The sequence below is a fragment of the Protopterus annectens genome, chromosome 6.part0 (genome assembly GCF_019279795.1).
Source record: "Protopterus annectens isolate FY-2018-M chromosome 6.part0, PAN1.0, whole genome shotgun sequence".
In the NCBI taxonomy this organism is placed as follows: domain Eukaryota; kingdom Metazoa; phylum Chordata; order Ceratodontiformes; family Protopteridae; genus Protopterus; species Protopterus annectens.
In genome coordinates this window covers 388,447,471-388,470,187 of record NC_056737.1, presented here as the reverse complement: position 1 = coordinate 388,470,187, position 22,717 = coordinate 388,447,471, and the positions used below count along the sequence as shown (strand labels likewise).

Below are 22,717 nucleotides of genomic sequence, written 5' to 3'. Positions count from 1 at the left end.
GTTGACTGGATGACAAGGAAATTTTTGAGGACACAAATCCAGCTTGGGATTATCCTGGTACTGTCCCCTGGAAAAGTACTGAGTACTGACCATCACACACACCCCTACCACTCATAGATCCCATATCAGTCCAGTCTTCGGCACTGGTTATATTGATCCTGACGCAACTCATGAGAACCATTGTCGACACTGTAGATGTTAACCACCTTGCTGACAGTTTCCCTATGTCTTTCGACACCTATGCCATCAGATCGAGAGGAGACTCTGAGACAAATTTTGACACTGGGTTCTGGGGGACTGAGTTGACACTGAAATTCTCAGAGCTCTCTCTCCCTCTCGGTGCTTCGACCCACAATAGCTTGGGTCCGAGGTCTGCTTTAGGGCCTGGAATTATCAGTGCTGAGGGTTTCCTTTCATCTTTGGATCAGGGAGACCCCTTGGTACCAGTTGTGGTTTCAATCTCCAAAGCCTTTGAAAGGGTCTTGGCAGGTTCCAGGAGGGAGGTGTCTCCAACTGAGTTGATTCCACCCATGCCCTAGCTGGGGCTGTGCTGCTTCTCATCATCATCTTTCCAGACAGGGACAGTCTGTTCCAAGGGCTTCCAAGGATGCCTGCTTCTCCTGTTCCCAGTCTGATACAGACCCTTTTGTAACTCCCCCAGAAGGTCAACACAAGAAACAGAGGTGCAAACGGAAGCACATTGACTCCTCTCCAGAGTCTCACTGAAGACACTGAATTAGAGAAACAGGGGTCCCCTCTATCCTCCTCCTGAAGACGTCAGTTTTGGAGATATCCTCGAATTGATGAAACAAAGAGGGAGATGGCTGTCCCAAAACCTGATGTCATGATATGGGCTAGTGTCAGCATAGCCATCTGGAGTTTTGCAAAGAATGCTGTGTCCTTTGAATTTCAAACTGACTTTTACAAGATTGTTTGTGTTACAAATGTATTAGAACTGTATGTCATTTGTATATCAAACTGATTTGTACAGATGCTTGTGCTGAAAATGTATTTGAGGTTCGCTTGTGTTAAAATTTATCAACAGTGTACTCTGCTGAAATGAAAAGAAATATACATGTATTATTGCAACTGAATTAAATGTACCAGCTAGCTTACTTTAAGAAAAAATAAGGGAAATGTAAATGAGCTGTTAAGCCATGAAAACTGTACCCCACAGTGCTGAGTAGGACCGGAGATGCTAGCTCTGCGAAAAAGCCTTTGCTCATTACCTCAGTAAAAAGAGGGGAAACCCTAGGCACTGCCATAAATATTTAGATATATATTGTAGCTGTCTATGCTGAATTCATGTCCCATCTTCAAAGGGGAATACTGTAAGAACTTAGTCAGGTGACCAGATGAGGTCATTCTGCCAGCCCTCTTGGAAATTATATTTTAAATATTACAAAGAGAAATCTCAAAAGTATTGAGTATTCTGTTTGGGGAACCTGACTAGAAAGACCCTCACCCACAGCATCTTGCCTTGCGGTAGTAAGTAACTTAACTAGGGAACAGTAATTACTTTAGATTCAGTCAGGAATTTAGTGAAGCTTAGTTTAGAGAGTGTTTTTCTTTATTTGTGTGAATCTGTCCATCAGTGTTAATTTCAGTATCTTCTGTGATTTGAACTCTTTGGTTAACTGTAATATTTTCATGTTCTTATTTATTATTAAATATATTTAAAACTTTTATTGTGGTTGGTCCTTGTAGAAAAGTATCTAACCTTTGAGGTACTTATATTTATTTGGTGATACTGTGTGGGCCACTCCAGAAGGCCTAGCTGTCTTGGTCAACTACTGTCATTTGTATTAGTATTAATATTGCACAGTATAATTGGATATGCTTTGTAAGAGCCTTATAGTAACTGACTGGTGTTGGTGAATCAACCTTATAGTCTGGGCAAAGCTGGTAGAATGGATAATCTGTGCCAGCCTTTCCCAGGGGTGTGTGTGTGTGTGTGTGTGTGTGTGTGTGTGTGTGAAAATTAAAACTTAGTGTGTGTGTGTGTTAACTATTTGGGGCGGGGACACAAAGCACTGGGTTCACAGAAAAGGTGCTAGAGGACTTTTGGCTACTCGGCTGAGGTCGTAACCCTGCAGCTGTACCAGTGGGGAGTCTTATTGGGAACCTGGAGGGAGACAGATATGGAGACATCCAGACCCTGGCTTGAGTGTGTTCCTTGTGTGCTCTTAAGGGAAATTGTACTTGATGCAGAGAGATCTGTATCTGAAAATACTGAGTGTATCCATTTGTATTTCAAATGCACGTCCTCTCCAGTGTCAGTGGTGAGGATTCAGGCTCCTTGATTACTGGCCCAGTGTGGGGAGTCATAAATTTGTGGCATTGGTGGCCATCACACATTTGTAGCAGTGATGAGCATCACACCCATCACCTGATAAGACCGTGTTCTTGGAAACCTTTGGTGTCAGCCCAGCATCCCTCTGGCTGGTACCACCTGTTGAGCCCCTTGTCAGCCTTATGGCTCAATGGTTATGATCAGACCCTGACATGGTGGAGCCTATCCCCAAGAAAATGGATCATATATTAGCTACACCCAAGGAGAGAAAGCATTAGAGCAAGGGTCCCCCACTGGATGCTGTGGTGGTAGCAGCAGCAGCCACAAGAAAAGAACTATCTGAAGAGAGTTCCTCTGTTCATCCCCCTAACAGAAAGTTGAGGGCGATGGACAGGTTCAGGAAGTGGGCATATGTATCAATGATTTTTGCTCTTAGATCATTGAGTTACTTAACTCATTTGATCAGATTACAGAGAGACTTGACCAGAGAGATCTTCAGGTCTCCCTTCGGGTTATTGCCTGTGGATGCTCAGAAAACAGTGGACTCCCAGCTTTCTACCCTACAATCCATCTCGAACATGGCCACATGCTTGCTGTCCAGTGCAGCTGGTGGCACAGTTAGGGAGGCAGGCACTGTCCTTACCATACATCTGTGTGATTTCATGGAAGGCTTTAAGTCATCCTTTGTTAATGCTCCCTATGACGGTTCAAATCTGTTTGGACCCGAAGTAAAATATACCATCCTGTTGGCTCTTGAATGTAAGACTCTCTGCAGTGGGAATCCACTTCTCAACTCCTGCAAAGATCCTTCTCCAAGAATTAAGGTTCTGGGAAAAATGTGGTTCTGTAAATTACAGAGTTCTTACCACAACTCTCCAAGTGATAGACATTCCTGTTTCAGAGGGGTAGGTAATGCTAATGGACAACACCCTAGAGGCAAAACAGACTGCACAGTCAGACCTTTCACAGTCCTTTCACTGAGAGCACCTATCACCGCTCCTGAACAGTTGCCCAACTGCTGCAGTCGGAGGGGGGGGGGGCACTTATCTTTGCATCCACAAGCCTGGCTCAACATAACTTAAGATTCTTGGGTGCTAAAGATAATTTCCAGAGGCTATTCATTTCCTTTTCTCTTCCACCTCAGAAAAAGAAAAAAAGCCCCCAATGTTCCACGCAGTCAGTTGGACTCAGCAGACACACAAGTTACAAAGCTGCTAGAAAAAAAAGTTTTACAACCTGTCTCTTAAGACCAGTTACAATCCAGAGTGTATTTGAGATTCTTTTTAGTACCAAAGAAGACTGGGAACCTCAGGCCCATTCTGGACTTCAGTCATCTAAAATAATTTGTGAAACAGAATTCCAGATGGTCACAATTCAGTCCATTTTACCTCCGTTTTGGGAGGATGATTGGATGTGGTCCATGGATCTCCAGGATGCCTACTATCATATCAAGAGAGCAAAGCACTCAGGAGATTCCTCTCCTTTCTTCTGGGAGCCAATCATTACCAGTTTTAAGCCCTGCATTTTGGTCTCATCACAGCCCCCAAGGTGTTTACCAAGGTAATGGCAGTGTTAGTGCACCTGCATCATATGGGGAATGCAGGTGTTTCCATATCTTGACAATCAGCTCCTAATGGCTACCTCCAAGCATCTACTGCTGTACCGTCTGGATCAAGTGCTCCAATTGCTACTGGACTTGAGATAACCTTGAATCTTCAAAGTGCCACCTGTCCCCGTACCCCTTCCCCTGGAGGCCTTGGCTAGAGTGAGTTCTGCTTCTACCTCAGCTTCTGAGCGTCCATCTTCTGCTTCAGAGGTTCCATCGGCTCCGACAACTCATTTGTCGGATCTGTGGAGTTCTTAAGAACAGGGGCGGACTGATTTTGAAGTTATGAGGAGGGTTCTGACTATCTTTCAGTCTGAGACACAGTCTCCTTCGGACCTTCCTCCCAGTTCTGTCCAGTGTCTTTGTCTTCTCACCTACCTTCTTCACTGGTACTCAGAGACCCTAGGCCTCTGGATGTCCAGCAGGGGACTCCCCCTCTTCTGAAACCTCCCTAGAATATACCACTGAGGAGGTCCTATCAAAGAGGACATGCAAGAGGAAGCATTTTGACTCCCCAGAGGAGTCAACCACATCTGATACCAACCTCAATGAAGCAGAAGGGTCCCCACAGTCACCTCCTGAAGATGTCTCCTTTGGAGACATCCTGGAAATCTTAAAGCACAGAAGTGACTGGCAGTCCACCTCCCCTTTGGCCGAGGAGTCAGTTTACCTGAAGGCCTTTGGGTCTTGCCCTTCAATCTCTTGGGTGACCCCTCCTTCTCTCTGAAGGCTTGGGATACCCCAGAAACCATAGATCCCACTCCTAGGACACCAAATAAATATATTGCAGCCCCTAAAGTCACGACCTTTTTCACAAAAGATATAGCAGTTGATACCATGGTCGTGGTGGTGGCCACTAAAAAGGAGCTTTTCCGAGACCAGCTCTTGTATCCATCCTCCGAATAAGGATTACATGACCATGGATAGGTATGGGAAGTGCTTATTTTCAACAGCGATGTCTGCCTTATGGTCACTGAGTTATCTTACCCACTTCACTAGATTGCAGAAGGGCCTGTTAAAGGAACCTATCAGACTCCCTCCAAGGAGCTCTAGCTGATGTGGCAGCAGATAAAGTCAGTGCTGAGCTTGCCACCCTAAATTCAGTTGTTAATTCGTCCATGAGGCTTATATCATATGTAGCAGATGAAATGAGTAGGGCAGTGGGTTCAAGCATCTCACTCAGGAGGCAGGCCTGGATGCGCCTTTACAATTTGGCGAGCCCTTTTAGTCTTCCTTCATTAACACCCCTTTTGATAGCTCTTCTCTTTTTGGGCCCAAAGAAACACTCACTAGGTGTGAACAAGAAGGTAAGACATGATCTACTATTGGAGTACGTTTTTCACACCTACTAGCCTCTTTCCCAGAAGTCAGAGAGGGTAGTAGGAAGATGTGGTTCATAATATCTCAGAGGTCTTTCCAAGACACACAGGGTGAAAGTTCCCTAGAGGCAGAGGGGGGAACAATAATGGAAGACACCACCCTTGCGGCAGAGGAGGCCCACAAAATCGCAGAGAATCGTTCTTTGGTACACCCTTCCAGTGCTCCTTAAGGAGTGCCCGATTGTTCGCCTGTGGAGGCAGTCAGGGGTTGATTGTCTCAGCACCACGAAACCTGGCAAAAGATAAGAAATGACAAATGGATGCAGGACATAATATCCAGAGGATACATCATTCCCTTCCCCGCTCCCATAAACAAGTCAGTTCCAGATGTTCCACCCAGACAAAAGGAACAAACAACATTAGAAATCCAAAAGTTGCTAAGAAAAAAAGTCATCCAAGAAGTCCACGCACACCAGAGAGGATCCAGAACTTACTTTAGATTCTTTTTAGTTCCAAAGAAAATGGGACTGGAGACCCATTTTAGACCTCAGCAATCTTAAGTCTGTAAAAAAGGCCAAGTTCTGGATGGTGATACTACAGTCGATCCTTCCAGTCCTGGAAAAAGGCAATTGGATGTGCTGTTTAGACCTTCAGGATGCGTACTCTCACATTCTATTGGAAAGGCAATCCAGAAAATTCTTGCACTTCCATCTAGGAGTCAGTCACTTCAAGTTTCGAGCTTTGCCCTTTGGTCTCCCTTTACCCCCCAGAGTGTTCACCAAGTGTATGGCAGTATTGGCGACTCACCTGAGACGCAGAGGATTCTGCGTGTTTCCATATCTGGATGACTGGCTCTGAACTGCCCTGACCAGGCATCATCTGCTACAAGCCAGGGACTACACTCTTCAACTGTGTTCCTCTGTAGGTATTACAGTAAACTATGAAAAATCTGCTCTAGAGCCGTGTTGAAGCTTAGTTGTCATAGGAGCAAAGATAAACATGACTACACTAGTAGCAAGAATCCCACAAGACAGAGTAGACTATCTCTGCCGTTATGTAAGACTATTAATCATGAGTGCAAGTCTCTGCAAAACTAGTTCTTTAGGTACTGGGAAATATGGCTGCATCAATCGTACTCATTCCCCTAGCTCGTCTTCATATGGGAATACTTCAGTGGTTAACTTTCAGCACAGTGGTCAGTCTTGGAACTTAGTGTCACACAGGATTATGATACAAAAAGGATCTCCAATGGTGGATTTACTTTCCGTTAGTATCTCCAGGCCGTCACTTCATGCCCCCTCATTCCCAGGCCATGGTGACCAAGGATGCTTCCCCGATAGGGTGGGGGGGGCATTATCTGCGGAAGACAGTCCAAGGAATCTGGCAGGAATAGAAGGCTCACTTGCACATAAACATCCTAGAGATGAGGGCAGTGCTTTTAGCACTGCAAGCATTTCAAGACACTTTCCCTCTAGGAATGATAGCAGTCCAGTTGGACAACATGTCTGTAGTCTGGTACATAAACAGGGAGGAACAAGATCGTATCCCCTTTGTTGAGAAGTACTGAAGGTCTGGCAATGGCTTCCATCCGCTTTCTGGTAGCAATGCACATCATGGAGAAATCCAACGTGATTGCAAACAAATTGAGCAGGGCCATGCTGTTGCCACATTGAATTGTCCCTCAGTCAAAAAGTTGCAGAAGACATGGGGCTAGCCTTGCTGCAATCTCTTTGCATCACCCATCAATGCCAAATGCATTGACTATTTTGTCCTGATTCCTCCCACTGGGGAGTTACCAAGGGATGCACTTGTTCACGATTGCCCTCCAGGACTTCTTTATGCCTTTCCTCGTATCCCCCTAATTCCCAAGTTTTTGCAGAAAGCAAGTTTGTTGGAAACAACAATAATCCTGATTGCCCCTATTGGCTTCGTCAGATGTGGTTCCCCTTTCTTCAGCCTCATCTTCGTGATGAACCATGGATTCTGGACCCTGCTGCGGACCTTCTGACTCACCCGTCAGGGATGGTTCACCCCAATCTGGACAATCTCAAACTAGCAGCTTGACTGCTCCAGTTTCCCTGATTGTCAGGTTTTTTTCTCCTTTCCTTTCAAACATATTTTGCTATCTTCCCATAAAATGTCTACATAAAAACTGTACAGGAGCAAATGGAAAAGATTTGTTACATTGGCCAACAATCAGTTAGAACCCTTTACTGCACCCATACATTCTGTTGTAGAATTTTTGGCAGAACCTTTCAATGAATGATGAAATTGTATGGCGCAGTGGTGCAGCGGTAGTGTTGTCGCCTCACAGCAAGAGGGTTCTCTGGTTCGATTCTCGGCTGGGGTGCCTTCTGTGTGGTCCTCCTTGCATTCACGTGGGTTTCCTCTGGGTGCTCCGGTTTCCTCCCACGTTATAAAGACGTGCATCTGGAGCATTTCTCCCCGGGCCTCCGCTGAAAATTGGCTTTGTTCCAAGTCGGACTTTCGTGGTTAACAAATGATAAATAAATAAAATAAATAAATTAAAAATAAAGGAGCTGCTGCAGCCACTGTTAAAGTCCAGTTGGCAGTAATTTTCAATTTTCATATAGGAAAAAATGGTTGTGGGATCATGTCACACAGATTTTGTAAAGCCTTTTTGAAAGGAACTACTATTAAGACCACCATATAAAAATCCAACACCCCCTGGTATCTTAATTTCATTTTGTCTAACATCATCTGCCCCCCCTTTGAACCTTTGGTGACATATGAGTTGAAGTACCTCAACTGGAAAAAACAGCTATTCACGTGAGATAACCATTGGATAACATCTGTGCTGCAGCAACATGGGCAAAACCTCATACCTTTATTACTCATTACCAAGTGGATTTGGCTTCTAGGAGTAGAGCCTCTTTTGGTTCTATGGTTCTGAGGAATATTTTCCCATGAGCCACCCAAGAGTCAGGTTGCTTGGGACACGGCCCCATCAGTGAGAATAAAGGCGAGATTGACAAAATCACATAAAGAAGTTATGTACTTACCATAATGTTCCATGTGTGTTGGCCATCTTGTCCTTTATTCTCACAACCCTCTCTCCATACCCCTTTGCCTATATTCCTGGGAGACTGAGTAGCTCAAATTCGATAATACATATAGCCTCAGAACTTGGGAAGCTTGGGGGTTGCATTATGGATAAAGGGGGCCCACGGGTTTTGCTGAAGACCTCAAGCTTCTCAGAAAATAGATTGGACCTTCCAGTTACCATGGTGACTCTAGCTAAATGGATTTACGGACTGCATCTTGTATGTTTACAAGAGTCTAAGTTTAGAACTCCCAAAACCTATTAGCTCACTCCACTAGAGCAGTGGCCACTTCTTCAGTTTAGAGTGTCCATGGATGAGATTTGCGCAGCAGCAACCTGGGCTTCCCCTCATATTTTTATTACTCATTACAAGCTAGATTTGAACTGTAGTGGGTAGGGCCTCTTTTGGTTCAGTGGCTCTAAAGAATGTCCTTCTTAAGACCATCCAGGACAAAGGTAGCTAGGGAGTCTGTCCCACATATGAGGATAAAATGGAAATTGACAACATCAGGTGAAATAGTTTTATACTCACCATAACGTTCCATCTGTGTTGTCCATTTTCATTTTTTTTTCTCACAAATCCACCCACCATCCCCCTGTCCTTTTTTTGGCTTCTAGATGAGCAAGTTGACCTAAATTTGTTTATTGGCTCTTATGAAAGCCAGAAATGGGCCTACTCTTATTTGAGGTAATTTCCTAATCTATTATTTTTTGTGATTATAAGCAAACAAGCTCTGAGGTTATTGGGAAAGAGGCCATTTGGGTAAGAGAGGGTGCTCAAGAGCTTTTTGGTTGACGTGAGCTATTGCAACGGCGGAGTCAAATCCAAGGGCTCGGACCCAAATCCACATGTAAGGAAAAAATGAAAATGGACAGCACAAGGGGAACTTTATGGTGAGTACATAACTCTTTTTTATGTGACCTAATATAAGTGCCAAATAATTCATACCCTTTTTGTTATAGTGGCTTGTAAATTTCAAAAATGATATAGTATCATTTAAATAATTAACAAATTCATCCATCAAAAAAACTGATCCTGAGCATAGAATAAACGTATTGTCCAGGTATCAAACATACAACCTACAATAGTTTAAGTATGGAAAGTTAAAAACATGTTTTTTTTTTCCAGGCTAAGAGAACCAAATTTGCGTAGATGGGAGCACAAACCGCCACCATTATTATTGTGGATTCCCTTCAATATTGTGCACATATGTTAGAAATACTATATGATAACAGCACCTATGTTATAATTTCACGTAATGAAATTAGCATAGCATACCAAAAAATTTATTTGTTCTTGGAGGAACTTCTTTTGGAAGGAAGAATATATTTAGACACCCCTACATTTCTTACAATTAAAAATCCAGTCAATCTTTCTTTTTATGGAATTTTGAAAATATACAAGGGCATGGAAAATTTAAAATATAGGTAGTGGTGGCCCATGGTTCAAAGACATACCGTTGAACTACTTTCATTTATAAAAAATTGAAGCCAGTATTTATTATTATTATTATTATTATTCCAGTTTGGTGACCGGGGCGGTCCACTGGACTAAAGTGCCCATTTTCATTGGAGGCCCGGGGAGAAAAGCTCCATAATACAATGTTACAAGACATAATGATCAAACAATTAAGAAGTACAAATAAAATACAAAGATAAAATTGATTTACATACAAATGGTTGAATAAAGGGTTGAATGTTCAAACCGTAGATAGAATGCATTCAAGTTGGTAGTCCTTCAATTAGGTAACATTGGACGTTAAAGAAAGAGTCCGGGAGGATGATAGGCAATTTGCATAGGGTTGGGAGTAGTTGTTAGTTACATTAGCAATGTATGACAGAGAGAAATATGGAAGGTATGAAGGTTAGCCAGGAGAGAAGGAAGAGGGGAGCTTGGGAGGTATAGAGTGAAGTGTGCAGTTATATTTTCGGTGAGTATGCAGGTAGGAGAGGAGTTGAGTTTTGAAGGAGTGTAGGTTGTCACAGGTCCTCAGGGTAGAGGGAAGGGCATTCCATTTTTTAACAAGGGAAAAGGAGAGTAAACGTTGACCGGCTGGGCATTTGGGTTTGTGGATGGAAATAATGTTTTGGTTAGAAGATCTAAGGGGTCTGAGGGGGGTGTAAGGTTGGAGAATATTGGATAGTGCGGGGCAGAGGGTGGGTTGAAAGATTAATTTGTGGGCTGAGACAATTTGGAGGTAGTCTAGTTGATTGGGGAGTTCAAGCCAATTTAGAGTTTGTAGGGATGTGCAGTGATGAGAGAGGGAATTTGCCTTGGTGGCAAATTTGGAAATTTTATTGTAGCATACTTCCAGTTTGGAGATTAGGGTAGAAGATAGATTTTTAAGCAGAGGGGCACCATATAGAAGAGATGGGAGGAAATATGTAGTGGCTAAGGTATGTCGAGTAGAGGGGGGAGAGGAATTGATTATTTCTGTACAGTAGGCCAAGTTTTATATGGGTTTTCTTGATGTTAAGTTGGATATGGGTATTGAATTTTAAGTGTTCATCGATTTACAGATACATTATATTTATTAAAAGATTCACGGGAGTTTTTGAGTAGACTTTCTCCCTCACTTTGGTCAAAGATTTACTATGGATGCCTTGATTTATTTACATGTATTCCTAGAACAGAAGGAGTTGAGTTGTTTCATGATAGTCTTATTGATTGTACATTCCTTTAAGTGCAGATATTATACTACTTATGGATTTGATGGCTGTTGTATTAAATAATAATATTATTTTTTTTGAGAGAGAATTTTTTTAGGCAGGTTAAAGTCATAGCAGGGGAGCGGTTTGTGCTCCCATCTACCCAAATTTGATTTTCTTATCATGGAAAAAAGCACATGTTTTTAAATCACTATACTTGATAAGTATTGTAAGTTATGTCTTTGATACCTGGAAAATGTGTTTAATCTATGGTCAGGGTCAGATTTTTTTAATGGATGTGTTGATTCTTTAAATGATTCTACATCATTTTTGAATTTACATGGCAATATAACAAAAAGGGTTTGAATTATTTGGACACCTATAGTAGTTCACATAACAAAGGGTTTATATCTAGGATATATTGCAAACCTACATTTAGTAATTCTTATCTTGATTTCAACAGCTTCCACCCAATGGTTCAGAAAAGGAATCTTGTGAGAGGTCAGTTTGTACGTATAACATGTATGACTTTAACAAATGAGGGTGTACTTGACAAATTCCATAAGTTGGAGAAAATGTTTCTAGAGAAGGGTTACCCCCTGCATTTCATTTGGGTTATTAGTGAACCAGTCCTCATTGAACAGGGTAGAAAATATATTCATTTATTAGGACTGAGTAGTATGAAAGATAGTGTTACCTTCGTTAATGATGATGCTTTTGCACATTAATTTTAAGAGGGCTTTAATTGTGGAATTTAATAAGTATGATAGAAGAGTGAAGGAAATTAAGAAAAATTTGAACATTATTAATGCATTTCTGATGTGTGTGGAAGTTTTAGGGGTCAAACCTTTATTTATGTTCAAAAATGCTGCCAATTTTAAATGCAATATGGAATCTAATAGTAAATGTTGTTCCACGATTCCAAAAAAGAGTGGGACAACCAGATATGGCACATGAAAACAATGCCCTCACGTTATGTTAGATGAAAAGATTACATTAGGCAGTGGTGTCAGTAGTATTATTAGACCAAGTAAATGCAATTATAGAACCACTGGGGTGGTATATATTTTATGTACCCACTGTTCAAGTTTTTATATTGGGAAAACAAAATGTGCATTTTAAAAAAGGTATATGAGCACATATATGATATTAAGGTGAAGAATACTAATAATGTACTTTACAAACATTCCCTAACTTGTGAAGATTCCTGCCAGTTTAGATTTTCTTTTTTGGAAAAGGTCAGCATTGAACCGGGGGGGTCTTAATGAGATGGTTTCCACCTCCTCAGTATACAAACAGAGGTCAGTACAGTTATAATAATTAAGATTCAGATTTTTTGTTACATTATGAATATTTTATATGTTTGTAATATGAACTATACTTTATTACTATTTTTAATGAGATGTACTTAAAAGTGTTAATTTTACTACAGTTTTATATTTCATTGGGTTATATGATGAATTCATACTTTGGATAACTATATTTTTAACAGGTTTGATTAATTTGTACTCTTCTTTTAAAGAAAATTTTATTGAGTGTATGAGGATGAAGTTTTAGATTCTGATGAAGTTTCTGTTCACGGAACGAAAACACTCAGTCTCATAAACTGAGCATTTTTATGTACTACACTTTTCGGAGACCTTTATTTTGGATAAACATTGCTGTATGTTACAATGATCTCTCTCATCTACAGGACGGCATTGGATTTAGTTTTGATAATAAGTTGGAACTTGGCTAGTAGTAAGTTGGATATGGAGGAGTTCCATGTTGTTATCTTGTCTAATGAGTCTGAAGGGGAAATCTGTTTTAAGAATATGGAAACACCACCATCTTTATTGTCTTCATCTGATGCAGTAGCCCAAATGTTTGGTAGGCATTGAAATACTGTACTAATGCAATGCTTTCACTGGTTTTGAATTAGGTCACTGTGATGATCCATAAACCAATATTTTCCACAGTAAATATGACTTGTAGAGAGTGAAGTTTTTTTTTTTTTTTTTTTTTTTTTAGGATTCTTATTGCTGATTAGTAATGACTTTATTATCTGGGTTCTTTTTATATTATTTTGGAAACTTTGGAAGACTGACGTTGTCTAAAAAGGCACTATTGTGGTGGACAGTGATTTAACCACTATACAAAAGCCTGGGGGATAGGTGCAGGCCATCCCCTGTAAAGCAGTTAATACTGTCTACCATCTCCTCCTAGGTTGGTTTATTGGTATCCCTATTGAATGACATCAGAAGCTAAGCCAGTTATTGAATTTAATAATCTTTTGTTTGTATTGTGGCATCATTTCATACCTTCTTCAGACACATGTCCTGAGAATTCCATTACATCTCTCTCAGTATAGTGCAAGGTGGTGTGTCTCATGTGATTTACATCCACTATGTCATATGTGCATTTCTGTTGCAAGGAGTTTAGTGCTTGTGTGATGTGGTGAATCTTGGCATCTGGTAGGCCGTTGGTCTTAACCCTGTCCTTGCACAGCATCACAAGTGGTGCATCACTGTGTCTTGCTATGCAGTCATAAACGACTAGGATATTGGAATGTGTGGAGGTTTGCCTTATGGGCTTTTGAATTAAGTCATTGTGACTCTTAGATGTGTTTCATAGTAAGTTTAACAAGTAAGCATTAGACTAGCTGCCCTTGTGTGCGATTTTAAGCCTAGCCAATTTAATTTTCAAAGGTGTGAATCAAACTCTGCATCTTGTGTTTGCAAGGCAAATATCTTGACCATTATAGCAACCCCCAACCTTGAAATTCCCTGACCAGGAATTAAACCCAGGCCATGAAAGCACTAAATCCTAACCACTAGACCACCAGGGATAATGGTGGGTGGTCTCTGTATTATGAGTTTGAGAGACTGCTGACGGTACTTGTTTCTTAGGTTGCATTTAGGAGGATTTGTGATTTGGGTAGGTCGTTTTTAAGAGTCCCAAAGACATGCAGTAGGTGGATTGGACACTCTTAATTGGCCCAAGATGTGAGTGTGTGTGTGCCTTCTGTGGAAGGTTGGGCGCCGAGCTGGCAACTTGACACTGTCAATCATGAGCAGACAGATGATCCGCTGTGGCGACCCCTAACCGGGGAAAGCCGAAAGAAGAAGAATGTATGTAGGTGTTTGTGTTTGGTCTAAGCTGTGTGATTTGTTTAGTGTAGTATCGTGTAGCACTAATAACCTAATGTGTTGTTTGTTTTGGCTATATATGAGATCTTTTGCCTCCAGCAAACATTATATAACTGCATCTCTCTCACATTGTGACAGTTTGTTAAAATCATTGGTGGTTGTCAGTAAACATGAGATAATTGCCTCATGATGCCCAATTCAACCAAGCTGGCTACAAAGGTGGTTGGAAAGTGCTTATCCATGGTTCCATGTGCTTAATATTGTGGGTTGAAAGGGGAGTAGCTCATATGAGGCTTGGAATTGATTACAGGAGATGCTGTCTTGAGTAGTTGTGGAGATAATACTGATCTTAGCACAGCTGTATGCAGCTAGGCATCAGTGATCCTTTGCTCCTTCTGTTACCAGAAGCAAAAAAGTAGAACTCCTGAGCAGTTGTTTTTCCCCAGATGTTGAACCTTCAAGCTTAAAGGAAATGAAATAATCTTTGTGCACCTTTACAAATAAGTGCACACTGAAAATTATGAGGGAGAGTATAGAAAGCCAAGTAGAAGGAAATCATATGTAAGAATGTGGAAGAGATTTCCCTCTGATGCTAAAGGAGGGAGCTTATTGTTCTTCATTATCTTTCCAAACTCTCTGAAAGAGACCTAGATTCTCTTCAGTGAAGGTACACGTATGTGCTGTAGTGACTTGCATGCCAGTGGGGCCCCTTACTGGCATCCAGATCACAAGTGTGACAATTTCCAAAGGGCATTATACACCTCAAATTTCTCCCAAGTGAGGTATGGACCAGCAGAGGACCTGAACTTTGTGTTAGAAAAGTTAATTGTACCACCTTTTAAACCAGATACATCTGTAAACCTGAAATTCTTCACCTGGAAAACAGTGTTACGCAATACAGTCACCTCAACAAGAAGGGCATGACTGGACACTGAACAACAGAGTAATTAGAGCTCTTTCACTCTGGAAACTAAATTGTTTAACAGGCCACTAAAAGTCATTAGTTTGGGTAAAGATCAGTTACTAGCTAGTAATTACTCAACATGGCTACCCACAAAGAAGAAGGTAAGAGAAAATCAGCTGAAAAAGAGAAGAAAAGCTGTGCCTGTGAAGAGCCGTGCAATTGTTCAACAAAAAGCAGTTCAAGTTTCAGCTGTAGTACAGGAGATGGCTTCCAGTAATTTAAAGGAGAAAAAGCAATCCACTTCACTCAGAGATGTTTAAAATAAGTGAAACAATGAATGAGTACATAAACTTAGATGCCAAAAGGCTGGGAAAAAAATAAGAATCTTTAATGAGCTTTTCAGTTAAATTGTTAAAACTGTGGAAATCAGAGGTTGAAATGAAGAATAGATTGGCTGAATGTGATGCTGCTCAGGAAGACTTGTTTCAAAAGGTGAAGCATACAGAGAAGACCTGAGATTTTTTGCTGTACCAGAGAAACTGCAATGAATAGGTTGCATTAATTTTGTAAAAGTACAGATAAGCAATTGGACTGATGTTCCACAGTGGGGTTTGTTAAACTGAGAGGCCACATCATTTGTATGAGCCAAATCTTGCCTTGAGAAAGCAGCCAAGACATGTGTTAGTGAAAATGTAATTATAGCAGCAGAAAGAGCTGCTACTGATAAAAGTGTGGCAAAAAGCGAAATATTAAAAATTGGGGCTAGCAGGATGTTTTGTGGAAAATGATTTACTGTATACCAAGCAGAAGAGAAGCAATTTTTTTCTAACAATCTGGTAATGTCATGAAGCAAGTATTAGATTAACGTTGATATATACATCTGTGTTGAGTTTTTTTTTCTTGGAGGATCAAAGACATTTTTGGATTCATAACAGGCAATGGAGGAAATAGAGTTTAAAGCAACAAAACAACAGCAGGCAGTAACGACCATAATTTAACTTTAGTGACAAAAGTATAAGCGCTTTCGTCCAATATTGCCATCCTTCATCATGATGAATTAGGAAGTACATTTTAGCCAACAGAATAAACCATCAAGTTGAAGGGGACTTTGCTTCCTGTTCTTCAGACAATAAGAGCGCTCACAACAAGACTTTGTCAGTGAGCCCAGGAACTGAGCAGAACAATCAGAAGTACCTTGGACTTGTGCCAGAAACTGGTGTTGAGAGATGTATCTTTGCTAGTTCCTTTAGTCTTATGTACATGAGGATATATTTTTATTAACAAGCGGAGAAGTTGATGATGATAAAGAATGTAAAGATTAAATTTTGGAGGAGAAAAGACAAGAGTTAGGTGAGATAAGTTTAATTTTCTCAATAGTGGAAGGTGGCTTTGATTAATCTTATTTGAAAGGACACTGTAAAGTTACTCAGTTAAGGCTTTTATACCTAACTCAAGCAGAAGGTTGTAAATCAAAGTGGAAATGGATGATGATGAAACAGAATGGGAGTTTGAAAGATAAAGAAAGACTAGGGTTTTGGATGCAGGTACTTAAAGATAGTAACACTAACCATACTTAATATTCTAGTAATAAAGTCTTAGCGCATTGAATATTTCCTGCTACAGCATGGGAAAGGAGAAAGGGGATTTTACAAATAGGGGTGCCCACAAGCGGGAGATGGAATTTATTGGAGGAAAACAAAAGGACAACAGTATTGGAGTCAAGTAACTCGGAAGGGAAAGGTAAATAGAATGGGATGAGGCAAAGTGGAAGTTTGGACTGCAGGTTAAACACTCCTTAACGGTGACTGATCATAGAGTTATAGGCAAATAGAAAGTGATGGGGGGACTATGTTAAAGGCCAGTTCTGGTAGAGTTTTTAGTTTCATGTAGAACAGAAGCTTAAAAAAGATTAATTACTAAGGCATGCAAAAATATTGCACAGTAAAAATAAAAAAAAAACCAGAGTGAATTAGAAAATATTGAGAAAATAAAATAAAAAGCCAGTTTACAGAGGAACAATGAGAATGCATATGTAAAGCTCCCAAGTATACAACAAAGTTCAAAAAGTTTAGAAATTTTGCATGGAGAGTTTGCACAAATTATTTTTATATCTCAAGTGGACTTCTGAGGTTTTCTCCTCAGGTAGACAGCAAGTGCTGGAAGTGTGAAAAGGGGAGGAGTGGTAACTAGGAACATGTTTTTAGGACTGTAAGGAGTTAGCAGATTTATAAATTCCTTAGAGTACATTTGTTGGAAATATTGGAGGAACAAATGATTGTAACTAACGAAATTATTCTTTTAACCTGGGATATATGATCTGATTACCCAGACATAATAAAGTATTAAAATGTTTAATGATGTTGCCTACCAAAAAGCACTTACTTGAAAATGGAAATAGTAATCTAAGCAAACTGTAACTGGAGTACTGGCTATTGTAAAGGTGATGAAAGTACTGGAAGGTGGGATCTTTTGAAAACAGACGGAGCAAATTTCATAGAATAAATAGAATTTGTCTTAACAGTACAGATTAATGTTCAGGAGGATTGAGGTTTAAGTGAAGGCAGAAACTGAGCAGTTTATGTAATACTGAACTGAATGAAAATTGTTGAAAAGAAAACATGTATATTGCATGTCAGAAGCAATAGTAATGTTACTACCCTTTTCTTTTATGTTAATGTAAGTATACTCATGTTACTATTTAAAATGTGATGATTCAATAAAGATATGTTAAAAAGGGTATCAGAGTTTCAGGCCATAATCTGCAAAGAGCCTCATCTATGTCATATTCCACAAAGACAAGATCACCCTGCACTTTCATCACAGAGCTAAGTTGTACAACTACCTTTTTTCTTCCCTATTCCTCAAAACAAGGAAAACTGAAAGTTGCACTGATTGTTTTTTCACAGACATCTAAGATATTGTGCGGACAGAGTAAATGACATCAGAAAATTAGATCATTTGCGTTCTGAGGGCAGCTGTCTCTAAAGAAGCTATCTCCAGTTGCCTTAGATTTTGTCGCAAGACCATTGGAAACAGTATACCTGAACAAATCAGCCTTACTCTGCTACCAGCATGCTGCTGCTTTTAGTGTGCAACAGTGTCTTAGAACTGGCCACGTGATCCTTTTTTATACTTTTTCAAAGCTTTACAGCTTTGATGAGGCCTCCAGTGCAAGCACAAGGCTTATTACTACCATTTAGAAGTGCATAATCTCATTTTTTCCTGTGCAGTTCTCCCAGCTCCATATTTCTGGCTGGGGAAAAACAGCACTGGACGTCTTCCCTGCAGTAATGACTGAAAGAGTGACCCACAGAAACTGTTGTATAAGCAGCTTACCATAACAGTAGTAGTGGTAGTAGTTAATAGTTCAGTTATGGTCATCTTGTACTCCTTTTTCCCCTTTCCTGAGTAGGTTATTTGGGACCAGGATTGATACCCACTACCCTTTCCCCTTTCTTCATCACTACTTGGTGTATACCCTTGTCCCTGTCTTCTTGTGCAGGTCACTAAGGAGGGTGAGTATTCACTAGGTTTCAAACCAGGACCCCCTGATATCTCAAGTGTAAGGACTGATGTTTTGGGTATGCCACTTGTATACCAAGTACATGAACATGTCCGAGGTAAGGTGACATCAACACAGCTGTGGAGGAAGTGTATTTAACTTTGAACGTCAGACCAGGCATCAGACCTCAGCACGTAGCAGAGTTACATACAGTAATGAGTGTAACAGAGACAACATGTAAATATTTTCTATAATGATAAGTTGTCTAAAGACCTGTAATTAACTTTGGTTCCAAGTTGGGCTATGCAATAACACTTTCTGGTCACCTCTTTGCTCTTAAGCCTTTACACTGCACTACATTTTCTACAGATGTTTAGCTTGTGTTCACCAGCTCCTGAGAGATACTGAACCACTCTTACCAAAATGACTGCCTGAGTTAGAGACCTTCCTTGGTGAAAATATAGAGAGCCCTGATTGTAGCATCTACTCTCAGGAAGCTGGGAGACGTTCTTACCCTGTCAAAATGAAGCCGAACACTTGCAGCCCCAATGACTTTCAAGGAAGGTTTTCTGGTCAAAGAGGCAAGAAGGCTATTTCTGCCCAAGCAGAAAATTCTCCTTTTGAGAGAATTATTTTCCCAGTATACACGTAGCACGCACACACACTGTGACAGTACCTGGATATATGGAAACCTAAGTTTTGATGTTTCCCTTGGTCAGACTCTGAGTAAAATGCATGCATAGCTCAAGTATATCTTGCAAACTAAAACAGCATCTTAAAGAAAGTATTATCTTTGATTCTTTCTACAAAGTAAGAATTCAAAAAGTGGCCTCTGCAAATGCAGCCCAACCAAAGGATGGTCTTTGTCAACCCAGACAGGACCCAGACATCAGATACTTGACTTCATCTCTAGCAGCTTATACTTCTCACCTGAGGTTTTAGGGAAAGTGGAGCACAACTCCAGTGAGCAAATACATAAACATGAAAGAGTTGATATCCTTAATCGTTGTCCTGTTCAGAGTTGTGTTGTCGGGAACATAAGGCAGTAACAGATTACACTATGATGATGTGATATGTAAACATGCAGCGAGGGTTGCACTGCTATCCATTATTCATACTCTCCTGGAACCTGGCCTCTCAGCAAGGCCTGCAGCTGCTAGCCACATATATTCCGTCAAAGCGAAATCTCTCAGCAGGAAGTTATTTAGTCTCTTACAAGTAGAGGTTGACCAGAAAATTATTTCAAGGCTGGGACAGAAATCTGGATCCCGGAAATAAACCTTTTTATGTCACTGGGCAAACCAGTTTAAAAAATTTAGTGTTATATTCACAGTTATGGGTGGCTTGCACTGGGCAGTGAATACTTTCTGTATCCCTTGTACAAAGGACTCATTTCCTTCCTTTCCTTTCCTCCCTAGAGTAAAAGGCAAGAAATGAAAAAGAAAGGGTCATTGTATAAGAACCTGTCTGACTGAGCAAACTACATTTTTTTCGTATCTAGTTCACATAATCAAAGAAGAAACCATTGCCAGTGGCAAAACTGTTTACCCTACCAGCATGACAAAATGGATCATTAGTGACCTAAACCTAAGGGATCTCAGGCAGCTGTTAAGGCTATACTCAGAATGTGAGGAAATCCAGCATATTTTACAAGCTGACAGAAGGCCAAACACCAGAAAATCCTACCTGCCTAAACAGAAAAAATGATCAGTGAATTTTAGTTCTGAGGGCATACAGTGGATATAAAAAGTGTGCACACCTCTGTTAAAATGCCAGGTTTTTGTGATATAAAAAAATGAGACCACAATAAATCATTTCAAAACTTTTCCCACCTTTAATGTGACCTATAACCTGTACAATTCAATTGAAAAACAAACAAAACTGTTAGAGGAAAAAATATAAACAATAAAAAAAGTACGATAAGCTGGTTGCATAAGTGTGCACACCCTTACTTTGTTGAAGCACCTTTTGATTTAATTACAGCATTCAGTCTTCTTGGGTACACACCTGCCATCAATTAAGGAGTCTCCGATTAACCCCAAATAAAGTTCAGCTGTCCAAGTAGGATTTTCCTGATTTTACTCAGTTGCCTGCTACAGCAAAAGCCATGGTTTGCAGAGAGCTTGCAAAGCATCAACGGGATGTCATTGTTGAAAGGTATCACTCAGGAGAAGGGTGCAAAACAATTGTCCACAACATTGGATATACCATGGAACACAGTGAAGACAGTCATCAAAAAGTGAATAAAATATGGGACAACAGTGATGTTGCAAAGAACTGGACGTTCCTCCAAATTTGTTGAAAAGACTAGAAAAAAATGGTCAGGCAGGCTGCCAAGAGACCTACAGCAACACTGAAGGAGTTGCAGGAATTTTTTGGCAAGTACTGGTTGTGTACTACATGTTACAGCAATCTCCCGTAATCTCCATATGTCTGGACTGTGGGGTAGGGTTGCAAGATGGAAGCCTTTTCTTACACAGAAAAGCATCCAGGCCCAGCAAAAATTTGCAAAACAATACATAGTCTCCCAGACGCATGGTGGAAAATGTGTTATGGTCTGATGAGACCAAGGTTGAACTTTTTGGCCACAATTCTAAAAGGTATGTTTGGCACAAAAAACAACTCTTCACCAAAAGAACACCATCCCCATGGTGAAGCATGGTGGTGGCAGTATAATTTCCTGTGCTGATAGAGGGTCTATATTATATCATTGAATGCTTAAAAAAGCGAACGCTGATTGATCGACCTAATTTAAGCGAACGCTTGCAATCTCGAACTGTCAGATCAGCGATTTTTTTCCCAGGGAAAAAAATCGCTGATCCAAAACACATACACACAACACAAGCACACCAAACAAACAGAAATCCACACACATACACCTAAAATCTGATACCTAACCCTACACTAAACTATGCACACACCACTAACTACCCACTTACCTTAACCCTAACCCTAAGGTCCGTCACTATTGCACACTCACCTCACCCGCTCCCTAACCCTAACTCACTTAAATCCACCCTAACCCTCATGTCCACTCAGTCACACACACACCTAACCCGAGCCTTAACCCTAACTCACCTAAATCACCCTAACACTCACATCCACACCATTGCACACTTACCTGAATCCGACCGGTAACTTTCCACCATAACACTGAAAATACCGAAGCAACAGAAACGGACAACCAAATTCTTTCCCTAGGAAAAAATTTGAGTTTCTGCTGCTTCGATATTTTGCAGTTTCGCGAAAATAAGTTAGATCAACCAGCGTTCGCTTTTTTAAGCGTTTGAGGATATAATATAGACCCGCTGACAGAGTAAGTGAACTTGGTCCATGGATCAATTTTTAGACACAATCAGGATTCAGTTCTGCAGTATAGTACTTTCTTTAAAGAGTGCTGGTGCTGTTTTCAGAAAATTTTTGCTGTATCTATGTAGGGAGTCTGACCAAAGACGCCATCAAAATTTGAGGCTGACCCTTTATCCTCAGTGACCTTTAAGTTTTTATCTTAGAAGTTGTCTTCCTGGTAACCATCATCCTCCAGGAAGATTATCCGAGCTGCATACCTTCTTGTGCAAAGAGCAGTATGCTAGCTTTCATAGCAACAGGATAAATAGGAGAGTTAACTCCTCCTTTGTCCCAAAAATGGTTTCAGAATTGACCTTAAGTCAAATCATTTAGTTGCCAGTGTTTTGTCTTAGACCATAGACTGAAGAGAAGAGGAAATAATAGCATTTAATAACTGAGGTGCTAATAAAGAAGAACCAAGGATTTCAGAAAACTGATCACAGGAAGACAAACTAGTGGCAAAACGAACTTTTCATTATGGATGGCTAACCTTGTTGCATTTTCTCACAATTATCATGGAAGACGTTGGAAGGACGTGTAGAAGTGCATTTCATTAGGGCAGCAGACACTATAACAGCTTTCTTTGAAAGTGTCTCTGTACCTTTGAGGCAGCTTATTAGTCCACCATCCAGACATTGTCTTAGAAGTATAGACTGGACATACAGGCCTCGAGTAGGGCAAGCTTTGCCAGTGCAGTTGTAAAAGACTTGCTGATCATCTAGCCAGATCTGGGGTCAGGCAGCAAGTGGTTAGCTAAATGCCTTTGTACTCTTCCAGTGGCTAAGGACAGATATTGCAGGTGTAATCTTTTCAGTGAACATGGTAGAATTATTTGACTACTCATCATATCAGATGTTCTAGTAAAAGAGTCATTGCTTTAGTGTAGGGTCTCACCCACTTTGCT

The 22,717-nt window shown here is 40.6% G+C and overlaps 1 protein-coding gene across 7 annotated transcripts in view; it reads left to right on the top strand.

Annotated features, from left to right (window-relative positions):
- RALGAPA1 (Ral GTPase activating protein catalytic subunit alpha 1) overlaps positions 1–22,717 on the top strand; it is a 5,382,632-nt gene that overhangs the window by 3,233,697 nt on the left and 2,126,218 nt on the right. The window lies entirely within an intron of this gene.